The 15,467-nt window shown below is 36.6% G+C and overlaps 2 long non-coding RNA genes across 7 annotated transcripts in view; both read right to left on the reverse strand.

Moving 5' to 3' along the window:
- Positions 1–15,467, reverse strand: part of LOC127503639 (uncharacterized) — a 129,068-nt gene that overhangs the window by 77,865 nt on the left and 35,736 nt on the right. The window lies entirely within an intron of this gene.
- LOC127503633 (uncharacterized) lies at positions 5,319–10,878 on the reverse strand. Of its 4 annotated transcripts, XR_007927139.1 has the most exons (5): positions 10,764–10,878; positions 10,370–10,581; positions 6,445–9,984; positions 6,261–6,314; positions 5,319–6,153 (listed from the first exon to the last, which is right to left on the reverse strand). It is a non-coding gene; the product is annotated as an uncharacterized LOC127503633 (long non-coding RNA). The 4 variants fall into 4 exon arrangements; XR_007927138.1 differs by having other exon boundaries at positions 5,319–6,314; XR_007927140.1 differs by having other exon boundaries at positions 5,319–5,597; positions 6,261–9,984.

The raw sequence follows: 15,467 nt of genomic DNA on the forward strand, positions 1-15,467 counted from the left end.
TTGGGACACTGTACAAATTGTGAATAAAAAAGGAATGCAATAATTTACAAATCTCATAAACTTATATTTTATTCACAATAGAATATAGATAACATATCAAATGTTGAAAGTGAGACATTTTGAAATGTCATGCCAAATATTGGCTCATTTTGGATTTCATGAGAGCTACACGTTCCAAAAAAGTTGGGACAGGTAGCAATAAGAGGCCGGAAAAGTTAAATGTACATATAAGGAACAGCTGGAGGACCAATTTGCAACTTATTAGGTCAATTGGCAACATGATTGGGTATAAAAAGAGCCTCTCAGAGTGGCAGTGTCTCTCAGAAGTCAAGATGGGCAGAGGATCACCAATTCCCCCAATGCTGTGGCCAAAAATAGTGGAGCAATATCAGAAAGGAGTTTCTCAGAGAAAAATTGCAAAGAGTTTGAAGTTATCATCATCTACAGTGCATAAAATCATCCAAAGATTCAGAGAATCTGGAACAATCTCTGTGCGTAAGGGTCAAGGCCGGAAAACCATACTGGATGCCCGTGATCTTCGGGCCCTTAGACGGCACTGCATCACATACAGGAATGCTACTGTAATGGAAATCACAACATGGGCTCAGGAATACTTCCAGAAAACATTGTCGGTGAACACAATCCACCGTGCCATTCGCCGTTGCCGGCTAAAACTCTATAGGTCAAAAAAGAAGCCATACAAGATAGGTCTTTCTTTATTTTATTGGTTCATGAGAGTTAAGTCCCACCCTCACCTATGTGTTATGTATTTTGAGTGGTTGTTTGAGAGCTGTGATTGACAAGGCGGCAATGCGATAGACGCGCTGTATGCGGTAAGAGTGTTGAATGATTTAGAAGTTTACAAATTTGAAAAATCTTGAACTGTAATATAGATCGCGTGTGACGCACACGAGTCCTGTTTATTGTGAGTTCGCTGTCAGTGTTTATACGACATTCCAGAGTTGTTAATCGGTCAGTCAAGAGTACGGTCTGTTTTATTAATACCCCGTACCCCTTACGTTACTCATCTGAACCGAACTATTAAGTTAGCAGTACATTTGAACAGAACAGATTGACCAGTGTAAGCATTGTTGTTTCCTGCACGACGAGGGAGACATTGAGGACCAGATAGCGCCCCAAATATCGCGGGTATCTTTGGCTACGTGGGAGGTGCGTTTTGTCGGCGGGCGAGAGAGAGCGAGACCGAGGAGCTGCGGGAGGTGCGTTCACGCGGCCTCGTAATTCCTGTAGTTACGAGATTCTAGCTTGTAAAAAGCTGTAAGCTGGGAGTTTTCTGAAAGCTCCCAGATGTACCACGTGGCCGCTGTAGATTCATTTAAGCGTTGACAGTGGTGCCATAGAAACACATAATTCCCAGTCCAAGAACAACTCAGAATATAACGTCATGTGTTGTCATCTCAAGATTCCAGTAAATACAAGGTGGCGTGAACGCAGCATAATACAGGAGTCCAGGATCGCGGTTTGATTCGCACACGAAACTGAGGTTCTATTGTTGATTTGTTTGTGCTCAGGAGAGTGAAGGGGCCATTTTTCAGTTTCCCGGCCACCACGAACACGACCTACGATCCAGGCCTGCAACAGCGTGTGTGTGTCTGTGTGTGTGTGTGTGTGTGTGTGTGTGTGGGCCCACAGTGTTTAATCATTTATGTTGTGTTATCCAGTGTGCTTAACAACTGAATATTCAAAGTGATAGTTTGAAACTCAATGTGAGTAAGCCTGTCCAAATGAGTTAATTGGTTCAATTGATTGTCTTTTGATACAGTTTTGATACAGAGACCACTTTCATACGTCTGTTACCTGAGATATTGCCTTTTTGGTGGTAATTTGGTCAGATTTAAAGTCACTGTGATTGTGTGAATACATCACATTCTCAAATTTGGCTATTTAAACTATTTTTGACTTTCTATTTCCGTCTAATTAAATTATTTACCTTTTGTTTCTTATCTAAGAGTTTTATTCATTCGCAAGAGTTTATTCATGTCATGTTATTATATGTGAATATACATTTTATTATAAATAACTTTTTAAAGGAGAAGTACTTCACTGTGACATCAGAGGGGCCGAACTTCAACATCTGTAGGCATATAGTAAATGAATCTGGTGCGCTGGCCTACTTCATTAACATAGACAGGTAGGGGGCGCTACAATTGTATATTTTGTGTATGAGCATACAGTTGGCTAAGTGAAATAACGATATGTACATATGACTTGACAGTTTATTTTATTCAATATCAAGAATCTAAAAAGTGTGCATTATACCTCAAACCTACATGAACACTTTACAGTTGCTTTCATGACTAAGGCATTCTCTTCATATGCTATTTAAGTTAGAAATGTGTGTAACTTTAGAGACGATTCCTAAATTTGCGAATATCGACCGTCCAATGTCAAGCCAACTTTATGCCACTATTTCACTGGGAAACTATTAGCATCAAACTTTGCGCATTACGTCCATATTCTGAGTCCACCTGCTTGGCTGTGTATATATATATAATTATTGTTTTAAATAATTACAATTACAGTCAGGGGGTACATTAAATAAACTTCAATAAACAATTATAAGACAAATATATAAATAAAATAAACCAGAAAAATTAAAAGATAGAAATAAAAGTTAAAAAAAGGCTTATTTCCCTCAAATTTAGATTTATGAATGCTAAATTTAGCTAAAAGAAGCAGCAGATTAATTAAGTAATATTCCTTATGATAACATTTGTTATAGGAGAAAAAAAAAACAATAAAACATTTTTAAAGCACAGTTCAAAGCCTTAATAAAAGAACAGAAATCTGACCAAAAACGAACTAAGGACAGTAAGGACGTAAGGACACCTCCAAAATAAATGATATAATGTTTCAACATGTAAACCACAAAATGTTTCAGTATCAAAATTAAATCTGTTTACAAGATAGTATTTACAAGGGTAATATTTATAAATAAGTTTAAAGGAAATTTCTTTGATTTTATTTGTGATTAAATATTTATGAGGAAGTTTCCAGATTTTACTCCACAACAGACCATCTACACAGCCATTCCAAAATGATACAATAGCAGGACTGGAGACAATATCCCTTTGAAACTAAGGGAATGTAACATGGCGCTGACATCTTGAGTCTCGAGCACAGACTTTAAAAAAAAAAAAATTAAAAAAAATATGGACGTAGTGTCCGTGACGTCACCCGCAGATTTCTGAAGAGCATTTTTGAAGCGAATATGAGGCCGCTGCAATCCCAGCAAACACACAACTTTTTTACAACTTTTCACAAAGTTGTATTTTGGTTGCAATTGACCCTTCGCAAAGACCCAACACCCTTAGTTACTGTTGCTTTGTCCGACAAGCCATGGCTCTGTTACACCACACAGAGTGAAAAATACATCGCGGAGCAAAGAGGACACTGACAACACGACGACAGACAAGAAAGAGCAGGTTACTTATGATATTAAACAGTCCCAGCTTTCAAATTGTGTCATTTTGTAAGAACAATAAAAACCGTTTTGTGGCTCTTTAATATGTCGTGACAGATTGCAGTAGCGCAGCAGCTCAAGAGGCTCGTGAACCGATCATCTCTTCCTACTAGTTAATTTATAGCATCACATAAACATGAATGAACATGAGAAGGAATGTTGTTTCAAACACGGAAAGACGTCAGTACACACCATTTTTCAAGTTCAAGTCCACCGAGATTAATCTTTTAACTCCTGAGTGCTTTGTCGGACAAAATGGCGGATTGGGCGTTATGACTGGTTAGATCGCTTGTCAATCAAACTCCCGGCGAAGGGTCAATTACTGTATTTCACCAGTACAAAAGTTTAGTGAATTAAATGAACTGTCTCTGCAGCAAATGAAAATAAACGGCGTTAAAGTCCGTCTAGAGTTAATGAGTTAATGGAAGAGAATCAGATCTTACCGGAATTTGATAATGTGATTCCGGAGAGTGTCTGCTGTGATTGTGGATCTGCTGTGTTTTTGTTAAAAATGTGTGAAATTAGCTTCTATGATAATTAAACGCACAAGTTTTGTTCAGTGAGTGATAAATCAGTTAATTTCTACAAATATTTAAAAATAATTAAATGCATTAAAATCTTGAGGCTGGTCAAAAAGTAAAGAAGCTCTGCTCACAGATACTGATAATCGCCTGTAGAGGGCGACACATCACTGCTTTTCCTCACTGTCACAATCAAGATAGACAGGTAAAGATATCAAAGAAGAATACACTAAATTAATAAATATTTTGACATAAACACAGTTTCACGTTTTCCTTTTTTCATATATATATATATATATATTTCAAAACATGGTATAAGCGTATGATGGTGGTTCTCAATATGGTACAAAAATGTACACTGTATAAAAAAAGAACAGGTTTCATTTGAAATATTAGTCAAATGGATATTTTCCATGTATGGTTTTATATATTTGATTACAATTTTCATTTGCATTTATAAGACTTGTGGTCACACCGGCAGTGCAGGATGTGAATAGATAATGTTCTCTAACATTTCTCAGTTGTTTCTCATAAATAAACCTCAGTTCACGAGTTTGTTTGCCCATTTAATCTTTAAGCGTGTTTGGCTTGTCTGCAGTGGAGGGCTCGAGGAAGCAGATAAACCCCAGTGGGATTAATAATGCTTGGAAGATGAGTCTGGTAGCAAAATGCCTAAATTCTGTTGGTGGATTTGGGGAGGTGGAGGGATGCTGAAACAGCTGATGCTGGAGCAAGGTGAACGGATGCTTATTTGCTCCGGCAGTTAATTGAAAGTTTATAAGGGTTCACTCCTCCTGAAATTATTATTAGGGACTTCACTAAAATGTCAGAGCAAAGTTATGAGGTGCTTTCCGCAGTTCAGGTTATTTAGTTTTTGTTTTTGTTTTGTTTTCCTCAGTGTAAGTGACATCATTTGTTTTTGTTTTCATCTGTAGCTTCAGCTCATGGTGTTTTTCTGCTGGAATTTTAGGGCATTCTTTAGTCATGGTGGAACCATAGTGATGTAGTTTTTTTTTTTTTAAAAATCAAATAAATGCAGCCCTTGTGTTTGAGCTGAATGTCCTGCTGGTACCATCACTGTTATCATTTTTACATCTTCACTAAATTTCTCACATGTTCTTCAGACAAGCTGCACAGAAGTTATCCACTGGCTTTTTGATTTTCATACCCATTACTGAGGAACAACCTTGCAAATTCAACCGCAGAAACGGAAGGTATACGTGAGAACCTTCACAAATGTTGTTTTTGTTAAGCTCACGTCTTTCCCAGTCATGACAGATACCTGAAGCATTGATCAATGACAGTCGAAACACTTATCTCTCTTGCTGATTTTTATTAATTAAATGATCAATTACAATGAGAAAATGAACACAAAACAAGAAGTTTAGGTAAAATGAAGAATATTTTTAGGTGAGATGAATAGAACTGCTGCTTTCTGAAAAGACACTCTCAGAAATATAACACACAAAGATCAATATAACATCAGTTCTACAAAGTTTCAACTCTATTTATTCTCTGTATGTGATGTGTGAGTGTCTCACCTCTTCTGCAACTCACTGAAACACCAGAATGAATCTGTGCAACGTGAGAAACTGGAAATGAAGAACACAAACATATGTAGCTCAAACAGCAGTGTATCATTTGATTGAATGAACTGATTCATGAATCAGTTTCACTTTGAATCAAAGCATCATGCATTTGTGGACATAAATTTACATGCATCTGGCAGAATCTGCAAAATGGTAATAATTTTAATTAATACTATGTGATTTTAAAACAAAAGTCCTGCCCTGACTATAAGCATAACAGATTTGAACTGAATTTCACATAACATGTTTGCATAGTCCACATGACAATATAACAATTTGTAAACTTGCTGTTCCTTTATAGTTAATACAGAGTGACTAAAAAGATATAGTTTAAAATTGATTTTACACATTCAGACACAGAGAAGATGAAACACTGTTGATGATGAAATATGAAAGTATTTGATCTGAAACATCATAAATACTCAGTTTGGTTTGCCACTATTAATGCTGTTTTGTCTGACTAGACTCGGTGTCTTTTTCTGTATTGATTTATTAGATTGTAAATTTTTGTCCTTTTTGTTCACCATTTTTCTCTTTCTCTTTTGTCCATTTAGTTATTCTGCAATTTTTGAAGCAAAACATACAAACATAAATGTCCAGATTTAAATAAATTATTTGATAAAAAGCTCTTTACAGCACAATTAAAGATAGAGGCATTTTAATTACCTTGTGATCAGCCAAAAAGGAAATATCCACTCAGCTCTGACATCTGTGCTCTGGCTGTTTAGTGTTTTATAAGCATAAAGTGAAACCACCTGTGAACTCTTCCTGTTTTAACCAAAAGTTTGTTTTGGCCACAGAATAGTTTTGTTTCTCAGAATTGCTAATATAAACAATAAACAACTCTCACCTTTTTCTCAATGTTTAAAATCTCACATTTCTGACTTTCTTGTTTACACACCTGACCACAGCATCTGAAACCATGGGATGTGACTCTTAGAACCGCAGTGTCATCGTGAACTGCTTTTTTTCAAAGTAAAGCTCTTCTCCGTCCACTCTCTGATTTGTGAAGTCTTTCACAGTGCAGTTTTAGTCAGAGAACTTTTCCCGGTGTCCCTAACATCAGTAGTTTTATTTGTGAAAACACAGTACAGTTTTGTCAGCTAACTCTTCCCTGAGTCTCTAAGTTCACTGTTATTATTTGTGAAAGATTTCACAGATCAGAATGGTTAAGTTAGTCACTCAGCTAAGCTCAAAAGGAGCACAGAATTCTCCTGAGTTTTCAAAGTTTTTCATAACACAAGTGAAATTGAGACCATTTTACCAATCGCACTGAGACCTTTAAAATGATACCAAACATGAAAGTGAAAAAACAATAGATACAGAGAACTTAGAGAACTTTGTGTGACTTGAGCCTGGGAGGGAAAGGAAGGAAGTGGGGGTGTAGGGGGGTGGGGGTGGGGGTGGAAGGAAGGGTGTGGGGGTGGGGGTGGGTGGGATGGGAAGGAAGGGTGTAGGGGTGGGGTGGGGTGGGGGGGAGGGTGGGGTGGTGGATGTGTGAGGAGAGTTTGGGCAAGGCAGTGTCCTATTCTTTTAGATCTTCTCTCTAGATGAGTTTTATTGCTTTATTGCCGGGTGCTTGATCTCAGCTTTTGTCTTACACAACATACAATGATCTCTTCATTTTTAAGTATTTTTAGTAATATATTTTTAGTTATATACTTAATTACACTTAAGTATCCTTGACTTGTAATGACAGAAAAGTTGAAGTATATTTGGCCTGTACATTTGTATTGTGTAGAGATTGTATTTTATATGTAGTGTAATGTTTTCTGTAAAGCTGATTTGAAACTATATTTATTGTGAAAAGCGCTGTACAAATAAATGTGAGCTGAACTGAACTTGTACACAATTATACTTTTAATTATATATCGATCCAAAGATTTAAGTATTCTAATTATACCTGGCTTGTAGTTCTGTGTACTCTCTTGATTGAGTATCCTCTTAAATAGGCCTACTTTTTTTCCACATAAAATGTCTACTTAAATTGTTTGAAAATATTGATTTATAAAAAAATTATACATTCCTAATTCTGAGCATATGAAAACTTTTGAGTTTGCATAGTTTCGCTATCTGGTGGTCAAAGAGGGTAACAAACACTATTAAAAAAATTAATTCTATTTAATGCAATTGCTATTCTATAGTCTCGAATTAATCAAATTAAAAGTATAATTAAGTATTCTAATTATACTTGGCTTGTAGTTCTGTGTACTCTTTTGATCGAGTACCCTCTTAAATAGGCCTACTTTTTTTCCACATCTTATGTACAACATATGTTTTTTTTGTTCAGCAAAACTGAGAATGTCTAACTTCTATACTACAGTGTATAACTTTCCCAGTTTACAGTGGGGCAAAGCTTTAAATAATGTGGCTAATGTGGCTTGTTTTGATTTTGTTTTTTGTTTTTTCTTGTGCAGCGCATGACAGTCCTGCAGGCCAGGCTCTGCTGCAGGCGCCCCGGTCATATACTCGAGGAATCATGTGAGCAGTTACATAAAGCTTGCAACACAGTCAACTCAAGTCACACTAAAGTCCTATGATCAATGTAAGAATTACATTTTTATTTCACCAAAACTATATTTTGTTTAGTACTTACGCTTTTGCAGATAAAATCATTAGATTTTTTTTTTTTTTTTTTCCTTCTTTTTTTAAAGATACCAGCCAGTGCCACAATATTTTTGTAGGAATATCTAAACATACAATATATCAAAAGAAAGAACATAGCCTCTGATTTTAAACAACAAACCATTTTATTTGAGCTTCATTAATTTCTTTTTTATCAACACTTGAATATGGGTAAGTTTCATTGCGTTTTCGTTAAAGTCGATCTATAAACTCCTCTATAATTTCCTCTTCATGGGTTTGATATTTCATTCAGTAAGATTAGGCAGTTTTGATTTATATGTTGTTTAATGTTTAATGATCATGTTATTTTATATGAGCGTCAGCAATGCTTCATCACAGTTTCTGCTTCTTCACCTGTGTTTTGATCTGGAGATTCTGTACTCTTTCAGAAGATGTGTAATAGCGCCCCCTACCATATAACAGTGAAAACATGGATTGACGGAAAATTCTGTCATTGGCGGGGAAGCATTGTGTCACAAATGTCAGAAAATTCCCTCAATGGTGGGGAAAGAGTTAGTAGATTCCTATGTACACTACCTGTGGACTACACAAACATTCACATACTTTAGCAATATTTCTGCTTTAATCAATATTTTCAAACAATGCCAGTTTATAAGACTGTATGTAAACTCATTGAAATACATAGCTCAGTCATGTTCCATCAAGTCCAAATACATTAACATTGTCTACCATGCTAACAATCTTACAACAGTTGTCATGATTGAAATGTGTAAACACAACTACAAGCCAAGTATACTTAGAACACTTAATTACATTTAATTACACTTACACTTAATTACACTTAATTACAAGTATATTTTAATTAAAGGTTAAGCAAGTACAGGCCAAATATTCTTAAAGGGATAGTTCACCCTAAAAAGAAAATGAAGTCATCCTGGGGTTCTAATGCAGCATGCCCTTCTTTCTTTTTCAAACCACAAAAGAAGAGTTTTTAAAAAGTGTCCTGCTCTAGTCCATATAATGACAGTAAACAGAGCTCAGTATCAAGCTTTAAAAAAGATGCAAAAGAGTCACAAATTGGTCCAATGCAACAGATGCCATACATTCCAAGTATTCTGGGAATATACAGTAGGGTTTGGTAAAAAAACAAACCGAAATTTAATGTATTATTTAATGAAAATCCTGACCTTGGCTGTACAGTAGGTCTTCTGTGCTCGACTGTGTTCATGAGACTCTATTACATTGAATCATTTAATAGACTCTTTTGTCCAAAGCGATTTACAAATGAAGAGAACAAAAGAAGTATCAAACCAACAATATGCAAGGGCGCTGGTCCCAGTTAATCCAGCACAGTACACATACCAAGTTTTTTTTTTAAATATATAAAAAATAAATTGATATACAGATATAGAATTGTAAGTGTTAGTATTAATGGGTGTAGTGTTGGTGATAAAGATGCATCATTAGCAGTTTCTTGAAGATGGCTAAAGGCTGCTCAGATTGAGTTAGAGAGCAGAGAACAGACAAGGAAAAGGTCTGTGAAAGTGATTTTGTGTCTCTTTGGGATGGCACCACAAGACTCCGTTCAATATAAAATCCATTCAAACACATTCATCTTATACTGTAAGTCTAAAAGAGAAAACACACTCAGAACTGTAACACACACACACACACACAGACAGATCAATATAGCACCAGATTTGTGCATCAGTTCAGCACAGTTTTTATTCTCTGTATATGATGTGTGTGTCTCACCTCTTGTGTGACTCTGAAACACCAGAATGAATCTGTGTTACACAAGAAACTGTGAATAAAAAACACAAACATCTGATTATAATTCTGTGCATTAATCGATTCATGAATCTTTGAATGATCTGTCCGGTTATAAATTTACATACACCTTGCAGAATCTGCAAAATGTGAGTATTTTTAACAAAACAAGTAAAATAAGCATAACAGACTAGAACTGAATTTTGCACAGTAACAGATGTTTACATATAGTTCACCAGACAAAATAACTAGATTATAAACTTATGACCATAACTGTAAGTGTAAATGATGATTTTCCTATAGAGTGACTGAAAAATTATAGTTTAGAATTGATTTCACACATTCAGACACAGAGAAGATGAAACGCTGTTGATGATGAAATATAACAGAGTTTGATCTGAAACATCATAAATACTCACGGTTTGGTTTGCCGCTGTTAATGCTGTTTTGTCTGACTAGAGTCTGCCTCTTTTTCTGTTTTGGATGATTAGATTGTAAATTTTTATCTTTTTTGTTCACCATTTTCTCTTTCTCTCTTGTCCATACAGTGTTTTTTATTATCATCAGTCTGTGTTTCTTCATAAATGTTCTCCAGTGCATTAATTTCTTGTACATTCTGCTGTTGTATAATCTGTTAAAAAAATATATATGAAGGTTCAGTTTAGAGTGAAGTTTAAAATTATTTAATGATTGGTGGGTAATACAGGTTTATGTTTCATTATAACAGAAACACAAATGTCTGGTTTTAAACAGCCTAAATGAATTAATAAAAATCAATTTACAAAACAATTAAAGATAAAGTGATTTAATCACCTTGTGATGAGCTGAAAAGAATGAATCTCCTGTGCAGCTCTGAGAAATCGCACACTTCAGAAAGGCTTTTATATGAAAACTTAAGTGAGAACGTTTCTTTATAACTCTCCAAAACTTCTCCTTTCAGTTTCCTAAACTCCTCCTCTAGCTTGTACTAGGATTTGATTGGTAGATTGTGTTCTTCCCTGCTGTCAGCATTTTTACTGGTTTATATATGGTACGTGATATCCTGCTGTTGAAGAGTACCAGAAGGTGTCTTATAGTCTGCAGGTTTCAACAAACCGTCATAATCATTGCAACCGTAATCATAAAATATGTTATGCATGTTGATTTTAATAGTTATAAGCAGGCATGTAAACATTAATTACAGGCATTTTTCAGTCTGCCCAAAGTGCGCATGTGGCTTTTTGGGCTACTGAAAAAACTAAGTTCATGTTGCGTGACATTAAGGTCGAAAACATCAAAATGGAGACATTTTTAGGCACGTCAACAGAAAAATGATTGAGGCCGGTAACGGATAGGCCAAAGAACCAGTGAACAGATCTGTGTGTGCTGGAGGAGCTTGTCTACAAACACGTCTACTGTATGTGAGTTCATCATGTGCTGCGCTTTGAGGAATCAGAATAATAGTGGTAAAAATAACCTCAATTATTGTAGAATAATCAGAATGAAAATTGCATGTGAGTGAGTGAAGAGGTTTGCTCGTGTCATGTAAACTTCATTATAACTTCACCCAGTTCATAGTGTGACAAAGATTTCATTAAGATGCATAAATATAAACAAATAGCTGTTATTGTTTTTGTGGTTGGTTGGTGTTTTTGTGTGCGTGAGAATGCAGGCGCCTCTGGTCATGTTTACTTGCGGAATCTTGTGAAAAATCCTGTACTAACTTGTGATTTCAACACTTTTCAGACAAACACTCACACCACAATACTTGTTAAGGAGATTTAACCAAATAACCAATCAGTGACAAGCTGTTAAAAGCTGTAATGCTCTGTCCATATGCAATATTCCTGTGAAAGTTCAAGTTACATACTTAGGAATTGTAATTAATAAAGACCAAAAAATAAGATGTAAACTCAATTTCGATCCTCTAATAATGAAAACCCAAAAGAAACTAAATTCTTGGTTGCAGAGAGACAAAAGGAAGAATTTTACTCTCTAAAGCTGAAGGATTGTCGAGACTAACGTATACAGCTCTTTCCTTGGAGGTGAACAAAGGAACATTAAAAAAGGCTGATAGCATGTTAAACAATTTTGTTTGGAAAAATAAAACCCATTTTATTAGAAAATCAGTACTGATGAATCCATTAAAACAAGGGGGGTTGGATTTTTTTAGATTTCACTACTTTAAACAACACTTTTAAGATTAATTGGCTTAAAAATTTCCTTAATAACCCCTCCTCACTTTGGAATATTATCCCTAACTATATTTTCTCTAATGTTGGTGGCCTGAATTTTCTGCTACTTTGTAACTATAATATTACAAAGATCCCTGTCAAACTCTCTAATTTCCATAAGCAGATGCTCTTGGCTTGGTCCCTGATATACAAACACAACTTCTCTCCGCACAGATATTACTTATGGAACAATAAGGATATTCTCTACAAAAATAAGTCACTTTTCTTTGACAGCTGGTTTAAAAATGATCTTCTGTTAGTTGGACAGCTTTTTAATTCACAGGGCAGACTTTATAACTATTCAGATTTTTTACAGAAAGATAAAATTCCTATAACTACTAGTGAATACGCTATTGTTTTCAATGCTATTCCTTCTGGTGTGTCTTTTCTGTTGCAAGGTTCTACATTTCCATGGCCATGTACTCACTCTTTGAACCTAACTGACACAATGATTGGAAATGTGTGCTTTTCTGTAGAGCAACATAAAAATAATTCTAAAATCAGAGCTCTCTTCCAGAGAGAGTTAATGACAATTCCTTATATAATACCATATTGGAATAATATTGTAGAGAATTTACCGTGGGAGAAAGTGTGGTCCTTGTCGCATAAGTATCTGCTTACTAATAAAGTAAAAGAAATAACATTTAAATTAATTCACAAATGTTACCCGACCAAAGCCTTTCTTAAGAAATATAAGTCAGATATTGAAGTGAATTGTTCTTTCTGTCATTCTGCTGAGGAGGATTTCATTCACTTGTTTTGGCTATGTACCCACACAGAGAAATTTTGGTCAGATGTGTTATTGTTTATTAAAAAAAAAATCAGTGACAAGCTTATTGGTGATGTTGGAAAGGACACTAGGTGGCGAGCTAGGAAACTTCCTGAACAGTCAGCCAGCGCAGCACGCAGAACATATAGCATATCGTCCTACACCTTAACCTTCAAAGTTTACCTTATATGTGTGCGTTCATGATAAAATGTAAGTTTGTTTACTTATTTGTGCCCTTTAGTATAGTTATCTGCCATGTTACAGCTTTGGTTAATGTAAATTATCGAGTTGTTTATCACCTTCGTGTTCTCAGCATTCGCGCTGTACTGACAGCCATAAATATAACAAAGATACAAACTTATTTAAGTTAGTATTTTCTTTTTTCCTTGCTTGTGGTTACTTTGTGCAGTGTTAACACCTTTAATCAGTGTCAAGTTAATAGTATTTGTCGTATTTTCCCCGTGGCCCTGTCTATTAATGATGATGATGCAGCCTTTTCTCAGAGTCACGGAGAATTCGCGATCCCTGATATATGGGCTTCATATACGCCCTCTAGCGGTTAATTTCGGTAGTGCAGTACAAACCCTGAATTGTATTGAATGTAGTATATTGCTAATATATGTATGTATATTGTAATTACAGGGCTCAACGCTAAGGATTTTTTCTAGTGGCTCGGTTGGGCCAGTGGTTCAGATTTTTATTTGCCCCGCCAAAATTTTCACTTGCCCCACAACAAAAAATTAATAAAGTAAAAAGAAAAGAAAATGGGCCTATAAAAAAAGCCTATATTGTTTTTGTTGTTTTTGATACATGTAACCTTAATAAATAGGGTAATGACACCAAAAGCTACTATATTAACTCACTTAAACAGTAAGTAATAAAATAGTAACAAATAATCAAATTATGAGTAATAGCAAAAATAAATACAACAGAACAAACATATAAGTTAAATAAACGGTGCTTTTCAAGTTTTTCATGTAGGTTTAAACAGGAGATTTTCAGGTACAGAAATTGTAATCTAATGTATAGCTAACTATAACTATAGATTAAACTTTATTAAAGTTAATCAGTCAAGAGCAGTTACAGATGCATAAATAATGTTTTGAAATGTTGAAAATATAAAACATCTCAGGTTACGTATGTAACCATGGTTCAATGAGAACAGGGAACGAGACTCTGTGTTTACCGCTATGGGGGGAACCGTCACTCGTGACAGGTGTCCGAAAGCCAAAGAATCACACCACTCCAATCCTATTGGCCGGCGACAGTCTATGACGTCATCATAGCGCGAACCCGGAGTATAAAGGGAGCGCCTGAGGAAGCAGTCGACACCTACTCGTCTTGAGGGACTGTTCAGCAGGCAGCCCGAAGCATGGCAGGGCAACGCAGAGTCTCGTTCCCTGTTCTCAGGGAACCATGGTTACATACGTAACCTGAGACGTTCCCTTTCGAAAGGGAACTTCAACTCTGCGTTTACCACTATGGGGAACGATATACCCACGCCGCCATGCTAAAGGAGAGTGCATGCCAAATGACCAGACAAACGTCCGGCAGTTTCAGAGAAATGCCGGGAGCAACTCCCCTTCGGGTCACGCAAGGCTGTCAGTGACAGCATTCCCTACGGCCAACAGCCCAAGCTGAGCCTAAAAGAGACCTTCCGCAGAAAGCCTTCCAAGGCTGCTCAAAGCATCTAGGACCAGCATTCCGTGGAAAGTGGTCCCTTAAAGGGAATGTGGCCAAGAAACCAAAAGGAACCCTGGCCAGTCACTAGAGGGGAACAAAGTCACCCTCAGCGCCACCAAGGAGGCCGTACTAATCTGGCGAAAGCCAAACTTAGTCTGGGCCAGCCCTGTCTAATACACAGAATCTCCAAATCGCATTCTTCAGAGAAGAGAGCAGGTAAGAGCGACTGTGAAAGAGCAGTGAGCAACTCAAACCCACGCGCAGAGATGGGCATCCTGGAGAGCAGAACTCAGCTGAGCGCTATAAACCCTCGTATTGAGGGGAGTATAATCCACTCATCCTAGGATCTACTCAGTGTCTGATTAAAGCACTGAGGAGGCTGTGCGCTAGAAAAACCCTGGTACAGGGGAGCACAAACCAGCCTAGGGCTGGTCTCAACGGGAGACTTCATAGAAGTCTACAACCAATGACCAGCTTAGGGAGCTAATCACAATTACACAGTCAACCCAAAGGGAAGTACGAAGCTCAGCCTAACAGACAGACCATACTGTATGCACATAGTCATGGAGGCCGGAAAAAAAGGGCCTTCAACATAACTAAAGTTCTAGAAGAACTAAATATCACAGCAGAAACTCAAACCGCATGGCGGTATTCCAGGGTGGCCCATAAGACCACTCACCTGAAAACATAACATGCCGGGTGCACGACCAACCATGTAATTAAGTAGCTGTGAGTGCCCACAAAACGGTCCATCCAACACAATCCAGCGAACAGTTTACTCGGTAAAGAACCTTTTTACTCTTTAAGCAAGAGGAGTATAGCGTACGCCATCACGTGCTAAAGAAGGCCCCA

Source organism: Ctenopharyngodon idella, chromosome 21 (genome assembly GCF_019924925.1).
Source record: "Ctenopharyngodon idella isolate HZGC_01 chromosome 21, HZGC01, whole genome shotgun sequence".
Classification (NCBI taxonomy): domain Eukaryota; kingdom Metazoa; phylum Chordata; class Actinopteri; order Cypriniformes; family Xenocyprididae; genus Ctenopharyngodon; species Ctenopharyngodon idella.